At 41.4% G+C, this 5,473-nt stretch overlaps 1 long non-coding RNA gene across 1 annotated transcript; it reads left to right on the top strand.

The window, feature by feature from the left end:
- The first annotated feature begins 3,534 nt into the window (after positions 1-3,534).
- On the top strand, positions 3,535-5,144 carry LOC145877497 (uncharacterized). The gene is made up of 3 exons (XR_014391798.1): positions 3,535-3,704; positions 3,993-4,039; positions 4,407-5,144. It is a non-coding gene; the product is annotated as an uncharacterized LOC145877497 (long non-coding RNA).
- Positions 5,145-5,473: the final 329 nt, after the last annotated feature.

Here is a 5,473-nt window from a genome sequence, read left to right as displayed (position 1 = left end):
TGGGTAGCTGTGCTGCCTTGGACTTTGTGAGGAAACCTGCATGGAACTGCCATACTTCGCTGAGGGAATATCTACCAAGTAGTGAGTAACCACAATATGAGGTGTTTTGAGCTCCAACCCGCGCCAACGGTTTATTTAAGCAAACTTGAAATAATCTGGACACGGGTTGTGTACGACTCATTGGGGTTTATTATTTTTTATTTCTTTTGATGTTGTGTCTGAAATTGTATTTGTGTTTGAAAATGTTTTATTACACATATGGAACGTTATGTATGTTGCCTTGGTGGAGTCATTAATTGTTTTAATTTAATGCATGGAATGGTTTATCCTGATTCAATAACAGAAACCTATAATAATTTAATCTGAAGTTAATACCCTATTGTCATAACCCTAGATAGTTTACAATAGGAATTCTTATTGGAGATGTCCTTCTCACCTAACATCCCATGCTGCTGAGATACTCTACATATGTTAATATTGTGAGAGTTATAATCAAGCCTGGTGAGAGGGTTACATTTGTTAACTCCATGTATAACTCTGTGTTGTTATATGTGTCGAACTGCTTTGCTTTATCTTGGCCAGGTCGCAATTGTAAATGAGAACTTGTTCTCAACTTGCCTACCTGGTTAAATATAGGTGAAATAAATAAATAAATTGGTAATGGTGACAGGTTAGCATTTTCTGTTGTAGCCTCTGTACTTTCTCACTCATTATTATTATTCATGATTCATTCATGAATAATGGAATCATCAGGTTTAATTTAGTAGTGTTTAGAAACCTGTTATCTACTCACTTATAAATAAAATTACTCCAGTAACCATCTGTAATGAACACGATGGGAGACAAAGAGCTGGTTTCAAGCGCAGGGCTCAGCAGGTGTTTATTGTAAAGGACCACAGGTCCAGGGCTCAGCAGGTGTTTATTGTAAAGGACCACAGGTCCAGGGGCAGGCAGAAGATCAAAAACGGTCCAAAAATGCAACAGGCCGTGGTCCGGGAGATCAGGCAATAGGAAATCCAATAGGCTAAGGTACAGGCAGGGGATAGGTTGATAACAGGAAATCCAATGGGCTAAGGTACAGGCAGGGAATAGGTTGATAACAGGAAATCCAATGGGCTAAGGTACAGGCAGGGAATAGGTTGATAACAGGAAATCCAATAGGCTAAGGTACAGGCAGGGAATAGGCAAAAGGCGTCGTTAGGGAGGCAGGCAAAAACTATCATACACGGGAGGAGTAATTTAAAGGAAACTCAGCGCTCCGAATAGCCGTGTGTCGCAAATCAAACATTACATCACAATGATGGGTGCAACAAACTGAACTAAATAGTGATAATGACATACAGGTGTGTGAACAGGTGATCAGAATTCAGGTGATTCAGATCTACGTGTTTGAGAGTTGGAAGCAGACGTTACACCATCCACCATTTTAATATTGGGCAAAACACAACCCAAAACACAACCAAAACAAACTGCATAATCAATCAACGAGTTTGAGTCACAAGCTTGATGTAGTCGCTGCGTTCAAGGAATATCGGATCAAATACTCAACTTGTGACTACTTTAAGCCACTATGAGTGAATTGGTCAGAAAGCATATGACTTCTTTAAATAGGGGGACTAGATACATAAAGTGCTTTCATTTTTCTAAACGGTGAAACAGATATGTATGAAAATATCCTCAAATGAAAGGTGACATTATATACTGTCACCTCATATGAAACATTTGATCTGAAATCCAAAATGTTGGAGTTTAGAGCCACATTTAACCTGTTATGGCTAGGGGGCAGTATTTTCACGGCTGGATAAAAAACGTACCCGATTTAATCTGGTTACTACTCCTGCCCAGTAACTAGAATATGCATATAATTATTGGCTTTGGATAGAAAACACTCCAAAGTTTCTAAAACTGTTTGAATGGTGTCTGTGAGTATAACAGAACTCAAATGGCAGGTCAAAACCTGAGAGATTCCTTTACAGGAAGTGGCCTGTCTGACCATTTCATGAACTTCTTTGCCATCTCTATCTTTTACAAAGGATCTCTGCTCTAACGTGACACTTCCTACGTCTTCCATAGGCTCTCAGAGCCCGGGAAAGACAGAATGTCGTCATCCCAGCCCCAGGCTGAAACACATTATCGCCTTTCTCAAGTGGCCGATCAAGGGACTGTGGGCTTAGGCGCGTGCCCTGGCCGCCCCCGTCTTTGTGAATTTTCCTCTGTTTGCCGAAAGGAGATTCCCGGTCGGAAAATTATCGCTTTTCTACGAGATAAATGGCATAAAAATTGGTTTTAAACAGCGGTTGACATGCTTCGAAGTACGGTAATGGAATATTTAGACATGTTTTGTCACGCCATGCGCCATGCGCAAGACCGTTATTTACCATTCGCATAGTGTCTAGAACACACGAACAAAACGTCGCTGTTTGGATATAACGATGGATTATTTGGGACCAAACCTACATTTGTTATTGAAGTAGAAGTCCTGGGAGTGCATTCTGACGAAGAACAGGAAAGGTAAGAACATTTTTCTTATAGGAAATATGATTTTGGTGAAGGCTAATCTTGCCGGGTGTCTAAATAGCTAGCCCTGTGATGCCGGGCTATGTACTTAGAATATTGCAAAATGTGCTTCATCCGAAAAGCTATTTTAAAATCGGACATATCGAGTGCATAGAGGAGTAATGTATCTATAATTCTTAAAATAATTGTTATGCTTTTTGTGAATGTTTATCGTGAGTAATTTAGCAAACTGTTAGTAAATTCCCCGGAAGTTTGCGGGGGTATGGTTTTTCTGAACGTCACATGCTAATGTAAAAAGCTGTTTTTTGATATAAATATGAACTTGATTGAACAGACATGCATGTATTGTATAACATAATGTCCTAGGTGTGTCATCTGATGAAGATCATCAAAGGTTAGTGCTGCATTTAGCTGTGGTTTGGGTTTATGTGACATTATATGCTAGCTTGAAAAATGGGTGTCTGATTATTTCTGGCTGGGCACTCTCCTGACATAATCTAATGTTTTGCTTTCGTTGTAAAGCCTTTTTGAAATCGGACAGTGTGGTTAGATTAAGGAGAGTCTTGTCTTTAAAATGCTGTGAAATAGTCATATGTTTGAAAAATTGAAGTTTTTGTATTTTTGAGGAATTTGTAATTCGCGCCACGCCTATCATTGGATATTGGAGCAGGTGTTCCGCTAGCGGAACGTCTAGATGTAAGAGGTTAAAATGTTTGCTTCACTGTCAAAATAGATATGGTGTGGACTGTATGCTCAATACAATCTAAATCTGATACCTCACTGTCTGTCTTTTGACTGATACTGCTTTTAAACTGGTCTGGTCAGTCTACTCAAATATTTGTACTATACATGTTTCTATCTGCAGGCAATACTTTGATCATTTGTAATTTATAATATGATACATTAATTTAAGAATAGATATGGAAGGTTTCATATGTTGAAAAAATATACTGCCACTATTTTCACCACCAAAGAATAGCAGTGTGATTTTAATATGATTTGACTCTTTGCAGGCTGTCAGGCTGTCTAGTCACAGAGGAAGGCTGTGCTTCTCTGGTCTCAGCTCTGAGGTCAAACCCCTCACACCTGAGAGAGCTGGACCTGAGCTACAATCACCCAGGAGACTCAGGAGTCAGACTGCTCTCTGCTGGACTGGAGGATCCACACTGCAGACTGGAGAAACTCAAGTATGTAGAGGGTTTATGTCAATGTTCATATCAGACATGTTTGACTTATCAGGCTAGTTAAGACAAACACTCTCACCACCACTTGGACAAAGGTGTGTGTGTGTGTGTGTGTGTGTGTGTGTGTGTGTGTGTGTGTGTGTGTGTGTGTGTGTGTGTGTGTGTGTGTGTGTGTGTGTGTGTGTGTGTGTGTGTGTGTGTGTGTGTGTGTGTGTGTGTGTGTGTGTGTGTGTGTGTGTGTGTTCAGGTGTATCCCTCAATGACTGTCTGTTCTTCTGCTTACCGCTACAGTGTGGAACATGGTGGAGAGAACAGAATGAAACCTGGACTTAGAAAATGTGAGTGTTCACTGCTGTGAAGAATATGACTAAGAATAAGTCTTAATTCAAGTTAAGTCAAAGACCACCATCATTACTGACTTGGTCATATTAAATATCATCTGTAGTTCTACAGAAGCACAAATCAGGGACACCAACGTTTACAAAGAGTTGATATGACAATGTGTGTGTGTGTAATTATTGTGAATAACTGTGTTTTATATTACCATACAGTATAACATGTGATCATTCAACAAGTCTCAAGTTACCTTAACTTCTCCTTTTGATACCTAGAAACATCTACATTAAATGAATTAGTGAAAAGTGAGTTAACATTGTAATGTGAATGATGATGATTTCTAATATTGTGTCTGGTTTCATCCATCAGATGTCTGTGATCTCACACTGGACCTAAACACAGTAAACAGACACCTCTCTCTGTCTGAGGAGAACAGAAAGGTGACACGTAGGACAGAGGAGCAGCCGTATCCTGATCACCCAGAGAGATTTGAGGACTGGAGACAGGTGCTGTGTAGAGAGGGTCTGACTGGGCGCTGTTACTGGGAGGTAGAGTGGAGTGGGATAATGGGGGCTGATATAGGAGTGACATATAAAGGAATCAGCAGGAGAGGAAGGGTTAAGGACTGTTGGCTTGGACACAATGACAAGTCCTGGAGTCTGTTCTGCTCTGACAACAGATACATTGCCAGGCATAATAATAACTCCACTACCATAGACGTCCCCTCCTCCAGCTGGTATAATAATAACTCCACTACCATAGACGTCCCCTCCTCCAGCTGGTATAATAATAACTCCACTACCATAGACGTCCCCTCCTCCAGCCCCCACAGAGTAGGAGTGTATCTGGACTGGTCAGCCGGCACTCTGTCCTTCTATAGAGCCTCCTCTGACACACTGACCCACCTGATCACATTCACCTCCACATTCACTGAACCCCTCTATCCAGGGTTTAGGGTTTATGATGGTGGCGACTCAGTGTCCCTGAAATAATAACTGGACACACACACACACACACACACACTGAACACACACACACAATGAACACACACACACACTGAACACACACACACACTGGACACACACTGAACACACACACACTGAACACACACACTGAACACACACACACACACTGAACACACACACTGAACACACACACGCACTGGACACAGACACACACACTAGGCACACACACACACGCTGGCCACCCACTCAAACTGGACAAACACACATACACACAAACACTGGGCAAACACACTGGACACACACACACACTCACTGGACACACACACATGCTTGATACACACATGCTTGACAAACACACTGGATACACACACACACACACACACACACACACACACACACACACACACACACACACACACACACACACACTGGATACACACACACACACACACTGGATACACACACACACAC

The sequence above is a fragment of the Salmo salar genome, chromosome 03, assembly GCF_965601325.2.
Source record: "Salmo salar chromosome 03, fSalSal1, whole genome shotgun sequence".
NCBI classification, from domain to species: Eukaryota; Metazoa; Chordata; class Actinopteri; order Salmoniformes; family Salmonidae; genus Salmo; species Salmo salar.
This window is presented reverse-complemented; position numbering and strand designations above follow the sequence as displayed.